Source organism: Chlorocebus sabaeus, chromosome 18, assembly GCF_047675955.1.
Source record: "Chlorocebus sabaeus isolate Y175 chromosome 18, mChlSab1.0.hap1, whole genome shotgun sequence".
Lineage (NCBI taxonomy): Eukaryota > Metazoa > Chordata > Mammalia > Primates > Cercopithecidae > Chlorocebus > Chlorocebus sabaeus.
In genome coordinates, this window is record NC_132921.1 from 34,762,823 (window position 1) to 34,778,113 (window position 15,291).

At 47.4% G+C, this 15,291-nt stretch overlaps 1 protein-coding gene across 10 annotated transcripts in view; it reads left to right on the forward strand.

Annotated features, from left to right (window-relative positions):
* Positions 1-15,291, forward strand: part of ZBTB7C (zinc finger and BTB domain containing 7C) — a 381,563-nt gene that overhangs the window by 208,459 nt on the left and 157,813 nt on the right. The gene's annotated exons all lie outside the window — the stretch shown is intronic.

Below are 15,291 nucleotides of genomic sequence, written 5' to 3' on the forward strand. Positions count from 1 at the left end.
CTGGGACTCCAAGGGGGCAGTGCCTGGGGTGGCCCACTTCATACCAGGGTCAGGCGTGAGCCACACACCTCGGCTTCTCCCCACAGTGAGTGGGACCATGTCTGTTGCTTTTCAAGAAGCAGGTGGGGACCTGTGCCAAGTGTTGGCTTCCCCATAGAGAGCCCATCTACTTTCTGCTCCACCAGAGGCTGCTTGGCCCTCAGGGTCTGAGTTTAGATGCTGTTGTGTGGAGTCTGAGCTGGGATGAGGGCGGAAGGCTGATGACCACCCTGCCCTGCACCATGCTTCTGTGGAGGTGCAGGGTGTCTGTGGTTTATCTGAATACAAGGATCCATTTCCTGTTGACGGGCATCTGTCTGCTAGAAAACTCTATCCTCAGGACCAGGTGGATTTTCATATTATTTATGAGAAAACTGCAATAACAGGCTAGGAACCGGCCTCTGGGTCTCGATTTCACACCTGCTGATGCTTGTGGTATGAGATATTTCGTGCCTGTCCTGCTTGTGTTTGGTGTGGTGTATCAGTGAGCCCAGTGTGGACTGAGTCTGTCTCCAGGTGGGGGTTAGATTTGCCCTCCTCGTCCTTCCCTGGTCTGGCCTGTACTACAAACACCAGCCACACGAGCCCTTCACCAAGGCAAAATATGGAGTGTGGGTCACTAAATATGTCTGGGTTGGGTTTTCTGACATATGAACCTGAAAGGGACACGACCGGGTGGGAGATGTGGATAATTTGGGGTCACCCTGCCTACTACAGAAGGGTTTCTTGCTGACTCTTCATGGTTAATGCACTCTTTAGAGTCCCCTAGGAAATTCCAGTGTCGTGCAATTCTAAAACAGGTGTTGCATGCTGGGCTCCGAGAATACTGGCAGCCAGGGTGCTGTCTCCAGGCAGGGTGGCTGAGGGTTCCTTTGCAAGTAAACTGGCTGGCCCAAGAGGAAAAAAATAATTACACACACACACACACACACACACACACAAATACATTTCCTCAAATTCTCACCCAAATAGAGAAACACTAGAAGTGCCGCCACTCAGCATGCAGTTTTGAATACCTTCTTTCATTTTGAGTATAGGGCTCAAACTTGCCCTCAGCTGTAAGCAGTGTCTCCAAGTCTGGAACTTTTTGGATCATATCCTCTGGAAAAGGACTAGATCCCTCCCTAATCCTCCATAGAGAAATGACCAATTTTTAGTGTCTTACTCTTAAATATAAATGATGGTGAAGTATCAGCTGATATTTGTAGAAAGGAATCCTCTAACAGGAGACAGAGAGAATGAGAAGGGAGAAGGGGGAGGAGGGGGAGAAGGGAGGAGGCGGAGGAGGGGGAGGGGGAGGAAAAGGAAACCAACAACAACAGAAAAGGAGCTGGCGGAATAGAGCCAAGCCCAGGAGTGGAAGAAAACTTCAATAAAACTGTAATTGATGTCCTCAGAGAGAGAAGAGGAGATAATGCATCCATAAAGTGAGAATGGAAGGTTATAAAAAAGAAACATCCAAGGAATAAGGAATTAAACATATAATAGCAGAAATTTAAAATTCAATGGAAGATTTGAGGGAGAGAAATGACGGACTTTCTCAGAATGTGGGAAAAGAAGACAATGATTTAGAAACGAAGATTTGAAAAGATTAAGGAAATTGGGAGGGCCAGCAGTAGGAGTTCCAGAAATGGAGAATAAACCCGAGGAGACGAAAGTATCAGAGAAGTTATACAAGAGCTTCCAGACTGCGAGAATAATTGGCACAGACCCACATCGGGGCACATGATTGTGGAATTTCAGAATACTAGAGATAAAGAGAAGAGTTATAAAACCTTCAGAGAGAAGAAAAGGAGGTTGCCTGCAAAAATCAGAACACAGAACAGCGTTAGACTTTCTACCAGCATCCCTGGAATCTAGAAGATACTGGGACAGTGCCTTTAGCCTTCTGAAGGACAGTAGTTTCCAGCTTTGCTTTCTATTCCCTGCCAGTCAAGAGTGAGAGGAATAGTCGTTTCAGGTAGGCATGGGCTCAGATGATGTACCTCCAATGCAGCCTTTCTCAGGAAGCTGCCAGAGGAGCATTCATGCCACTGAAACCAAAGTAAACCAAAAACAAGCATGGCGTGTAGGGTAGACAAGAAAATGGACTCCCAAAGATGTCCACATCCTAATCCCCAGGGCCTGTGAAAGCGTTAGGTTACGCAGCAGGAGGGATTGAAGATTGCAGATGGAATGAAGGCTGTGAATCAGCTGGCCCTGAGGTGGGGAGATTGCTTTGGGTGATCAGAATGTGCTGGATAGAATCATAGGGTCCTTATACATGAAAGAGGGAAATGGAAGAGAGGTCAGAGGGAGGCAATATGGGAAGGGCTCGCCCAAGGTTGCAGGCTTTGAAGATGAAGGAAGGGAGCTCTGAGCCATGGAATGTGGTGGCTCTAGAAGCTAGAAATGTCGAGGAAACAATTCTTCCTGAGAGTCTCCCGAAGGAACGCAACCCTGCCGACACCTTGGTTTTAGCACACTGAGACCCATTCCCGATGCTGACTTCCAGAACTCTAAGATAAGAAATCTGTGTTGTCTTATGCCACTTGGTTTGTGGAAATTTGTTAGAGCAGCACTCGAAATTGATGCAGTGTGTCTGGTAGTCCAATGCAAGAATCCAGATGAAAGCTGTGCACCAGGCTTCTGAGCACTTGATCTAGACTGGAGTTGGAAGATGGGGAACTCTAGATGGGGTGATTCTAGGAAAAAATTTAAAAGGAGTGGACAGGTTCCTAACTTGCTGAACTGTCTAGGAAGGGATTTTAACAGACCTGGAAGTCAGTTTATGTGTAAATAAGAGTTAAGTCCATATAAAGCCATTGTTTTTAACAATGAAAAGGAAAAGGTACAACGTTATGCAAGAAGGGAAATTGTATCTTGGGCTTATCCATGAATCGTATCTACCTCATCACAATACTGCAAACACTGACAATTGATTTCACTAAAAATGATGGTATCAGGAAGATACAGGGAACAGAAATGTGTGTTTAGAGGGAGATAAAACCTCATTTTCATTATGAGACACTAATAGATAATATCTAAAGTAGGAAATCTAGAAACGTGCTATGAACTGAATTGCGTCCCTCTATAATTCATATGTTGAAGCCCTAGCTCCCAATATGGCTGTATTTGGAGTAAGGAAGTAATTAAGATTAAGCAAGGTCATAAAGGTGGAGCCCTGATCCCATGGGATGAGTGTCCTTCTAACAAGAGACACCAGAGAGTGTATTCTCTCTGGCATGTGAGGGCACAGTGAGAAGGTGGTATCTGAAACCAAGAGCAGAGCCCTCGGCAGAAGCTCAACTGGCTGGCACCTTGACCTTGAACCCTCCCAACCTCCAGAATTATGACAGATTTCTGTTGTTAAAGTCACACAGTTTATGACATTTTTGTGACAGCAGCCCTAGCTGACCAATACAGCATTTATTTAAAAATATGTAAGTGAAGAACAGAAATTGCTTTTTAAAAATTGAGAGGTGTTATCTCTGGGAATTGGGGCTCAGTGTGGAGAGGGCTGGAGCAGGGGCTGCTATTTTTCATTGCTGGGCTTTTATTATTTTTGATTTTGTAAAACCATGTATATGTATCAGTTTGATTTTTAAAAGTTAGCCAATTCAAAACAATAAAAGTAATTTATTGACTTAGGTAAATGAAAAGTTTGGAAGCAGGATGATCTTCAGGAGCAGTTTGATCTGGTCCCTAGTTCCATTTTTCTGTGATAGCTCAGCATTGCTCACTGGACTTCTTATGGTAACAAAATGGCTGTAGCAGCCCCAGGCCTTGCAAGCACCTTCCACATCTCCAATAGTGGAGCATCTTCCCCAGAAGTCCCCAGCAAACATCTGCTTATATATTATGTGACAGAATTTGGTCTGGTCACCATGGCCAGGGAACAGGCTGAGCTGATTGGCTTAAGCCAACCATGACCCACCCCTGAAACACACTGGCTGTGGGGGCCAGGTGGTATCTGGAGGAAATTAGCTTTCTCTTACCAAAAAGAAGGCAGAATGAAAGGTGGATGGTTCAAAATAGCAAATGTTCACTATAGATATGTTCTTCGGAAGGGCATTTTCCTTCTACTTTTCATGAGTTGCAGGTGCCTGCTAACACTGTACTTGAGATTGGTTGGTTGGTTGGTTGGTTGGGTGGGTGGTTCATTGATTTGGTGGCATTTGGGTTAAATATTGACTTTTGCTATATGTGACCCATAAAGCTGGGTCTAGAAAAAAAGACGTTCCGAAGGGAAGTTAAAAGAGGAGAGCATCCCATACAACATGAAGGATTTCGGAACGTGAAGAATGAGAGATGAGTCCATGACCACATCTTCTTAGGGGGACATGTGCACAGCTGTGATGCAATTGGACATAAATGTAGCCTCAGGAAGACGGTGTGATTGAGAGACTCCTAGACATCCCTCTGACCCCCAAATCCTTCCCCAAGCAACCTACTGCAGATGCCTGAAATTACATATTAGAAACTCACCTTTGTAAGAAGTTCCTGTCACCTCTGGGAGGGTGGTGCATTTGGATGTTGTCCGTTACTAAAGCTGTAAAGTTTGCCAAATCCTTCCTAGAAAGCTGCAATGGGAGGAAGTCTTGGGTGGAGATGCAGGGAGGGGAAAGGTATCTGGAGAGGTACAGCCCACTCCCCACAGGGTGGAGTAGGAAAGAAGTAGCCCCAGGGGAGGACTGGACCAAGGTGGGCACGCCAGCATCAGGTCCTTAGTCTCTGGAGAAGTAACCTTCCTAGGTCTGGATAAGGGAGGCACTAGATGCCCTCTAAACTGCAATTAGCTGACTTGCCAAATTTACAAGCTTTCTCCATTCCCCCTGACTGATACCACAGCTAGAGGAACACTTGGGACAGGAAGGCTGCTGTCCAAGATGTCCACCATGTCTGCTCCCACCAGCTGAGCCAAATGCTTTCCTGGAGGCAGCTGGGCTTCGTTCCCAACCCTGTTTATGCCAGTGGAACTTGCTATTGTAATTATGCAATTTAATTAAATATTATACAAGCCAATTAAATACTGTTGCAAAAAAAAAAAAAAAGAAGAAAATATTTCTGGCCGGGCGCAGTGGCTCAAGCCTGTAATCCCAGCACTTTGGGAGGCCGAGACGGGTGGATCACGAGGTCAGGAGATCGAGACCATCCTGGCTAACCCCGTGAAACCCTGTCTCTACTAAAAAATACAAAAACCTAGCCAGGCGAGGTGGCAGGCGCCTGTAGTCCCAGCTACTCGGGAGGCTGAGGAAGGAGAATGGCATAAACCCGGGAGGCAGAGCTTGCAGTGAGCTGAGATCCGGCCACAGCACTCCAGCCTGGGCGACAGAGCGAGACTCCGTCTAAAAAAAAAAAAAAAATATTTCTATGAAAACTAAGTTGAAGCTTTCGAAAGACACAAAAACATTTTTGAGTCATTTTGAGTCATTCTTTTTTAAATGCTGTTGAGTTAGGTGTGGGTGAAACAACTGTGGAAGGTTGGGGAAATATCAAAAAAATTTAGAGAGACTTTTTACACTCAGATTATTTTGCCAATGTATTTAATTTGTCATTCAACTGGAAAAAAAAAAAAACCCTGAAACTGGAAATTGTAGGCAATGCCATATGTATTAGTGTGTTCTCACACTGTTAATAAAGACATATCTGAGCCTTGGTAATTTATAAAGAAAAAGAAGTTTAATGGACTCACAGTTCCACATGCCTGGTGAGGCCTCACAATCATGGCGGAAGGCAAAGGAGGAGCAAAGTCACGTCTTACATGGCAGCAGGCAAGGGAACATGTGCAGGGGAACTCCCATTTATAAAACCATCAGATCTCATGAGACATACTATCACGAGAATAGCAGGGGAAAACCCGCCCCCATGATTCAATTACCTCCCACCAGATCCCTCCCACCACACGTGGGGATTGTGGGAGCTGCAATTCAAGATGAGATTTGGAAGGGGACACAGTCAAACCATATCACCCCTATGAGTATGATTTATGTAAGAAATAATAAAAACAATTTACCAAAAAATAGAAAGTTAAAAGACCTTAATGTTACATCAAAAATTTGGTACAAGTATACTTGAATGAATGTACAAGTATATATTACAGGTTAAAATCTTTCAGATAGCTAACTATTCCAGTCAGCTAAGAAGGCCTCTGCCATAGTATATTTGCCAGGGCTTCAGCTCCTAGAAACTCACTCCCACTTCTCTGAATCAGAGGCTGGTGTGCAGAGATTACATTTTTGGGCCACAGATGCTTAGTTGGCTGAGTTTCCCAGAGCTGGCAAAATTGGGAGTAGCCAAGGGGAAGCAGGGATGGGGATGACTTTGGCCTGAGCCAGTCCCTCTACCTGCTCCCACATGTGTCTCTGCAGGGCCTGAACAAAATGCTGCACTCCAGCCCCCACTCCTCCTCGTCTGTTCTCCGTTCCCCACAGCTATCCAAAGACTCAAGCCCAGAGTCAGCTGGCGGGCATTTGGGGTTCCTCAGCTGCCCTCCTGGCTGTATTTCCTGGTCCTCTCTGTACATGCCATCCGCTCCAGCCAGACCTGGTAACTCACTGCCCTGGTGATGCTGGACCTGTCCCTGCCTCTGCAGCAATGCTAAGAATCTCCCCTTTCTAGACTGCCCTTCGCTCCTACCTCTCCAAATCCTCCCCATCCCGCAAGCCTCTGCTTACTCTGCTGCCCCTGGGAGCCCTCTCAGATTATCTCCTGAGCTTACTGGCGTGATCACCTTGCTGTACATAGTTCTTACCAAGGTTCACTGGCCTAACCACACCTCCCCCCAGCTATGAAAGTGGAGTCCTTCTTTAGCCCCTTTCTAGATTTTAGTTCAGACAACCCCACCCAAAACCACCACTCTGCATGAATGCACATATTTCACCATGGATGCTCCTGCAATGGACAGAGAGCTGCAGGATGACTTATAAGCTGAGGTGAGAGACCCCTCCTCCCTGGCTATCTGGGCAGGGGGTGGGGTGGGAAAGGAGAAGGAAGTGGGGGATGGGAGGTGAAGCTGGGTCTCTTCGCCTTCTCAGTAGCTCCCTGCTGGCAGCCCTTGCTCAGATTCGCCTAGCTCCAGGAGTAGTTCCCTGAGTCTAGAAAAAATAAAGTGTGCATGACTGAGCAAGAGGCCCAGATTGGGCAGCCAGACTAGGGAGATGAAGCCTTTGTTCCTTGGACAGGCTCATCTGCCCTCCCCTCCCCTGGCCCAGGCCCCACTGTTGGCCTTGGCTCTGGGCTCAGCCCTCCCTCTTTCTCAGGGCTATTTTAAGATTCCAGGCCAAGGTCACAGAAATGTGGACTTCTAAGGGGCTGTCACCCCAGAGCAATGACTGAAGGAAGATTCCATGCTCTCAGCCACACACAGACACAACCTCCCCCACTCTCTCTGAATCACACCATGACTTCATGCCCTGCTGGCAGGGAGTAGACCCCAGCTGACTCCCCGTAAATGCTTGCTGGGCTTCCCAGAGGCACCCCCACGGTGGGTCCCTGGACCAAGGGGCTTCATTCTGCTTCTGTCTCCACACTGGCGAGGCAGGATGCTCAGAGATGACTCCATGCACCTGCCACCTTGTTTCAGTGGATCCTGGCCTCTCCGCCCTTCCCTGCAGGAGCTGGTGAGTGTCCATCCTGCTGGGGAAGGGAGCGAAGCAGAGCAGGTGCAGCCAGGAGAGTCACTTCTGAGATACTCTCTCAGCACTGCGGCAAGTGCCCCCATTAACAAACACAAGGTTTCTCCTATGGCCTGTTCCTTCCACCTGAATTCTGCTATTCAGTTTGTTCAGCAAGAACTCTGTTGGGAGGTTGGGTAAGGGGCTTATAATCAGATTTTTTTTGGATGGGGGAGCAAGAGGCACGCAAATAATTACTATTTAATTACTAAATAGTAATAAGTACTGTTTAATTACTAAATAGTAATAAATAATTACTGTTTAATTACTAAATAGTAATAAATAATTACTATTTAATTCAATACTTGTTTATTGAACACCTACTATATCTGGTGTTGGGAGTGTGGGGACTAGGAAAAGGCTGGGCAGAGTCTAGCCTCTAGACCTGCGAGGAGGTGGCTAAGTCTATTATAGATCCTTCCTCTGGAAGTCAGGAAGTGTGTACCTGGCCCAGGGTGTGTTCTCAGAAAGAGTGAATTAAGACTAGAATCACTGCCTAATAGCCAGAGGTGCCCGGGTTGCTGGGGTGCACAGCCCTGTTTGCATCACCAGCTGGAGGCCCTGCTGGCCTCCCCACTTGACTTTCTCACACTGTCTCTAACATTTTGGCCAGACATCGTTGCACTTCAAGTTGGGAGGATCGTGCAGGTCTTACAGTCCTCCAAGTCCCCAGCATGGGGCCTGGGAGTCCAGTGGAGACTCAGTGATGCCCCGTACTTATTGGCCCAGAGTGTTGTGTTTTGAAATAGTTGATTTTTTTAAATTAAGAAACTTTATTATTTAGAACAGTTTTAAGTTTATAGAGAAATTGAGCAGAAACTACAGAGAGTCCTTACAACATATCCCTTTCCTATACCCTCCCTCGCCCTGTTTCTCCTATTATTACCATCTGGCATTAGTGTGGCACATTTGTTATAATCGATGATGCAATACTGACACATTGTTGTTAACTAAAGTCCATCATCCACTGGGTGCAGTGGCTCATGCCTGTAATCCCAGCACTTTGGGAGGCTGAGGCAGGCGGATCACCTGAGGTCAGGAGTTCGTGACCAGCCTGGCCAACATGGTGAAACCCCGTCTCTACTAAAAATACAAAAATTAGCCAGGTGTGGTGCCGTGGGCCTATAGCCCCAGCTACTTGGGAGGCTGAGGCAGGAAAATCGCTTGAACCCAGGAGTTGGTGGTTGCAGTGAGCCAAGATCGTACCATTGCACTCCAGCCTGGGTGACAAAGCAAGACTCCACCTCAAAAAATAAAAAAATAAAGTCAATCATCAGCCATTTACACTGGAGTTCACTGTCTGTGTTGTTCCATTTTATGGGTTTTGACAAATGCCTAATGTCATCTATCCACCTTTACAGTATCATGCAGAATAGTTCCACTGCCTTAAAAATCCTCTGTACTCTGTCTATTCATCCCTTCCTCCCCCAGCCCCTGGCAACCACTGATCTTTTTACTGTTTCCATAGTTGTGTCTTTTCCAGAATGTCATATAGTTGGAATCAGACAGTATGTAGCCTTTTCCAATTGCCGTCTTTCACCTGCTTTCATGTTTTTTAGAAATGTGAATTTAAGTTTCCTCTATATCTTTCTGTAGCTTGATCGCTCATTTCTTTTTGTCGCTGAATTATGTTCTGGTGTCTGGATGTTCCACAGTTTATTTATCCACTCAGCTACTGAAGGACAGCCTGGTTGCTTCCGGTTGTTGGCAATTATGAATAAAGCTGCTATAAACATTTGTGTGCAGGTTTTTGTGGGGATCTAAGTTTTCAGATCGTTTGGTAAATACCTGAGAGTGTGATTGCTGGAGTCTGTGGTAGGCCTGTGTTTAGCTTTGTATACAACTGCCAAACTGTCTTCCTCGGTGGCTGTACCATTTTGCATCCCAAGGGTGGTTGATTTTAATATTGGAGATAAATCAAACTGCAACCCATCAAACATAGCCTCTGAAGGATCCTGGGAGGAGCAGCTACTGCCTCCCTGTCACTGCAGACTCTCAGCTGAACAACCTCCAGGCCTCTCAGGACTGAGGCTGGCCCACCTGCTGTGAAAGCTCAACACACCAGGCTTCGTTCTCACCAATCACTGGACTCCCACTAGTCCCAGAATTACTTTCTCCAGGAATGCGGTCAGCTATCATTTTTGTGTCTGCCCCATGCAAGGCACTGAGGACTGAGCAATAAGCACAGTGCTCAGTGTCCTCCACCTGCCACCATGGAACTCACCTCCCAGAGAAAAGCCAGCCTTGCTGGCCCAGCTGAGGTCCTGCATCGAGTGTTTCTCCTTGTTCTCTTTATTTAATTCTTGCTTCAACCTTGTGAAATAGGATGCAAGTAGCATTATTATGCCCCGTTTGCTGGTAAAAATCTGATGCAGAGAGAGGTCAAGTCACTCACCCAATGTCACACAGCTGGTCGATGGCAGGGCCAGGCTGCCTCGGAACCACGAAGCATTATGGCCTCTTGGGAGCTACAGACCCTGCCACAGGACCCATGACCTGGCCGTCCTCCCAGCCACAGATGCTCACTGAGGGTGGCCATGTGCTCATCTTCCACCTGCTGGAAGGTCAGAGGAAGCAAAGCACAGCCTGTCCCTACCCACTTCTTCAAGACGAGTGTATGTAGGTCCTCGGCAGGGAGTTTGGGAATCTGACTTCTGCTCTTGTCTTTAGTGTGCTCAAGGCAAGGTATTTGGCCCCACTGGGCTTCCATAGCCTTGGTTGTAAAGTGAGAGATTTGTACGACTCCCTCGAGCATGGGGCTTTTTCCCCCGAAAAGAGACTCCAAGAAGAACAACACCAGTTTTGTGTCACATGCTGATTATAAGTGCTGTGCCAGAGAAAGGTTAGTGCAGATTGGATGGTGGGGGGAAGATGTCATGAATTTGCCTCAACTTTCAAGGCCTCTCTACAAAGGCTGCTGAGAGGAGAGGTCTTTAGCAATAGGCAAAAAGGCCATGGACAGCAAGGCTGTGTCTGCAATGGGCTCTGCACTGTGCTCAGCTCAGGGCCTGCCTGTCTGGGGTGCCTAGGGCCTCCCATGCACTTTGAAGCCCATGGTCATTGTTTCATTCTAGGCACAAAATCCCACTGTCCCCAAACCATCCTGTCTAGTGGCTGGTCCCTTCTGAATGACATTATGCAGGCTAAATTTCATAGTAAACTCACAAGTCACATAGGTACAGTTGCAAAGGGCCCCTGAGTTCATGGGCTTGGTTTGAGCACTGCTTCAGTGTCTGCTAGCTGGATGGCGCTAAGACAGTTGCTCAACTCCTCTGTGCCTCCATCATCTTGTCTATAACACTCCTGCAAGGAGTTGGCAGGCAAGACTCACACCTTTTCGTATCTGCATCCCCAGCAGGTACTCAACAAATGTGTTGAATCTATTCTACCTACCTGATACTTACATGGGAAAATACTTCTTTAATCATAAACCATCGTATAATTAATATCAATGGTAATGTTAAGATTAGTGTTAATGTTGTTACTTATAGAGTCTTGATTCACACTCAGTCTTCTTGCTCCTGATAATCCCAGGCAGTCTGGAGTTGGGGGCATGAGTGGCCACACAGTCACAGACAGACATTGCACTCCCATCTTCCCAGCATCTGCCCACACCCAAGGCAGAGAGAAGAGGGACCGATGAGGATATGGAGAGAAAAGGATGTCGGGAAAAGCCTTGGCGAACAGCACTCTGGTCAAGGGCCAAGTGTTTCTCCCCACAACAGCAGGCTGCAGCCAGAGCCCCTCCACTCCACTCCCTGAATGCTGCTTCCATTTCTTGCCTGTGGGGAAGAGCCAGGAGCATCTGTCCCACAGAGGCCAGCCCTTGACAGACAGCACTGGCTGGTCACCGAGCCAAGGACTGGAGAGACAGAGCTTGGATGATGCCCTCCTGCCCCTTTCCAGCCATTTTTGGAGATTTGAGAAAACAAGTCATTAGTCTTGAGTATTCCTTAATGATCTAATGAGAGCAAGGCGAGCCAGGTCGTCGGGATTGAGAGCACCCAGGTCAGGGCCTGGGAAGGCACCTGAAATGATTAAGAACCTTGTTCTGGCTGCAGAGGCATGAACTCATGCCGTATCTATCCAGAGGCGAGGGGCGTCTGGAAGGATGGGTGGGGGAGAGGCAGTAACTGCTAACTTGGAAGGTCACTAGCTAATTTCACATTCTTAAAATCGAATCATAATTTCATTTTCCTAAGTTGGAAGAACCTTTGAGACCACCCCTTGTTTTGCAGATGGGAAGACAGAGGGGACGAGGCTTGTCCAGAACTCCTGTCAGTCTCCCCCTGTCTCCAAGGCCTGGATTTTTTTCTTTTTTACTTGTAACATTATTTTTTAGGCTTAAAGTACATTCCAAGAAAAAAAATCCAGGGCATAGAAAAAAATTACCCATGCTATTTATTCACTCTCACTTGGAGAAGCTGTTAGCGCTAATGACCTTTCCAAATTAATAAAATCTGTAAATGCTCAATTGTTTATTGCACACATTGAGTTACACCTCTAAGTGACTGGAAGGAACTGAACATCCGCCTGGAATATTTAGCTCCAGGGCACTGCAGCCAGCAGTCATGCTTTGTGCCCTAGGCAGGGGAGCTGTGGTTAGAATTCCCTGAGAAAGGAGGCAAGGCAATCTGGCAGCCATGGTATGCATAGCCTGTAGTAGACAAAAAATGTTAGCAATAATCATTGCTCAGGGTTCCTTTCAGGGACTTATTAGAAGAGACCAGATTTTCAGACAAGAACATAAGATAGTACCTAAGCAAGTGATTGATTACAGGCTGTGGCGTTCAGAGAAAGTACAACTGGGAGGGATCTGGAAGGCTTGATGAGGGAGGTGGACTTTGATGTGGACCCAGTAGAAAGAGCAAGATTAGGTCAGATGGTGGGCACAGGAAGGGGCTTTCTAGGCAGGGGCCATGAGGTGAACAAAGGGTAACAATGAGAGTGTAATAAGAGCCCAGGTTCCCAGTGCGGGGAGCAGGCAGGGGACACAGGGATAGGACTGGTTAAGCGGAAGGAGGCTGAGTTCTGGAAGGTGATGGTGTTTGGATTTCAAGAGGTGGGAACAGGAGAACCCTATCTCTCAATTCTCAGACCGCTCTCTCTGTCTGAGGCCACATCACACAAACACCATGCTTACAAGCCATGGGCTCTGATAGTGTTTGACTGTGTCCCCACCCAAATCTCATCTTGAATTGTAACTCCCATAATTCCCAAATTCTGTGGGAGGGACCCAGTGGGAGATAATTGAATCCTGGGGCCAGATTCCCCTGTACCTCTCTTGTGGTAGCGAGTGAGTTCTCATGAGATCCGATGGTTTTATAAAGGGGCTTTTCCTCCTCTTCACTCTGCACTTCTTGCTGCCACTATGTGAAGAAGGATGTGTTTGCTTCCCCCTCCACCATGATTGTAAGTTTCCTGAGGCCTCCCCAGCCATGCAGAACTGTGAGTCAATGAAACCTCTCTCCTTTACAAATTACCCAGTCTCGGGCATGTCTTTATTATCAGTGTGAGAATAGACTAATACAGGCTCCCTGGCCAGTCACACTGTCCACTGTGTCCTTTGGTCCTAGTGAGTCTCCCTGTCCAAGCTTGTGAATGACACGGGCCACTCTGACTTCCAAAATGAAGATGGACTGAAGTCTTGCAGAGAAACAGTGTGGAGGTGTCTGCTGTGCTATTGTTGCAGGGTGATTTTTATTTTAACCATTTGTTAAGTGTGTAATTCATTGAGAACATTCACACCATTGTGCAGTCACCACCATCCATCCTAGAACTTTTTCATCTTTTCAAACAAAGCTCTATCCTCATTAAACAATAACTCCTCGTTCTCCTTTCCCTGCCCAGCCCTGGCAACCACCATTCTACTTCCTGTCTTTTTATTTTTTTGAGGTGGAGTCTTGCCCTGTTGCCCAGGTTGGAGTGCAGTGGCACCATCTCGACTCACTGCAAGCTCCACCGAGTAGCTGGGACTACAGGCGCCCGCCACCACACCCTGCTAAATTTTTGTGTGTGTTTATTTTTAGTAGAGACAGGGTTTCACCATGTTAGCCAGGATGGTCTCGATCTCCTGACCTCATGATCTGCCCGCCTCGGCCTCCCAAAGTGCTGGGATTACAAGCATGAGCCACCGCGCCCGGCCTTCTACTTCCTGTGGAATCATACAGTATTTGTGTTTTTGTGACTGACTTGTTTCACTTAGCATAATGGGCTGGAGGTTCATCCATGCTGTAGCCTGTATCAGAATTTCCTTCCACTTTAAGGCTAAATAAAATTCTTCTGCATGTATATACCACATTTGTTTATCCATTCTTCTCCCTATAGACGTGTGGCTTGCCTCCATCTTTTGGCTGTTGTGAACAATGCTGATGAACGTGGATGTACAGATATCTGCCCCAGACCCTTGCAGGAGGATTGAGCTTCTTAAAAACAAAATGCTTCTAGCTTTCAAATGATCAGGGCTGATCTGCCAGCCCTTGCTGCTAAGGCTCCACAAGGAGCAGATTGCCAGCTTGCCATTGCTTGTGTGCTAAGACCCTCCTCTCTTGAGCAGAGCTGCACAGTATCTTCTGCCAGGGACACAGATCGAAGCTGGCCTCTCGCACCCACCCCTTTCCCCATTCCGAGCTAGGCTGCTCAGTCTGCGTTTGGCCAGTGTCAAGGCCTCTTTGCCTTCACTTCTTGTCCTGAAGTGCATCAGTCATGTTGAATTTGTCCCTCGCTGAGGTAGCAAATGCTTTGTGCCCTTGCTTGGTAAGTTCTTTCCCCCACCTTTGAAAATGGATTTAGCCACGATTGTAAAAGCCAAGTAAAATCACTCATGAACAGTCTCCCCTGCTGTCCAAGGAGCTCCCCACTTCCCGACTCCCTTCAAAAATCCACGTATGCATCAGCAGAACTAAAGGGCATCCTGTCTTGAAGCATCACTGCCTCTGGGCGTTAATTGCCCAGACTCACATTACAACACATTACAGTGGTGACACACTCAAGCGAAATGCAGGAGAATTCACAGTTCAGGTTAGCGTTGTCATTAACTCAAGTCTTTGGTGTCAACTCCCTCCCGCCCCGAACGTTCCTGCCTGGCCTCACAGTCAACCTCCACGATGCATTTTCTGGCCTTTGTTGGTTTGTGTCAGCTCTTGAACATTATTTAAATGTAGTTTGGGGTCCATGAATGCAATTACCATTGTGTTATTATTCAGAGCCAGATTGTTAAGATGCAGGCAGCTGTACAAGGAGATGCCCTGTGCTGTGAGGTCCAATTTAGGAAGGCCTTCCGAGCTGCACGCGCAGGGTTGCTAGGCAACCCCATGCTACAGAAGTGGAGGCCTCACTCCGGAGTGGGAAGAAGCCGGGGCGCCTTCAGGGAATTGGAGGCAGTGGTCAATCTGAGACTGGCACAGCGCCGGGGAGGGAGAGGGAGGCGGCGTGGGCCGAGCCCACGGGCCTGGAGGGGTGGGATCCTTCGAGGAGCGAGGGGCGCCCACCCAACTAGCATGCAGTGTGCCTGGGGAGGGGAGAGTGCTGCTGGGAGTGAGAACACAGAGAAGGTGCAGAAGCCTGAGGTCGGCCAGGAAACTGCTGAGGATACCCA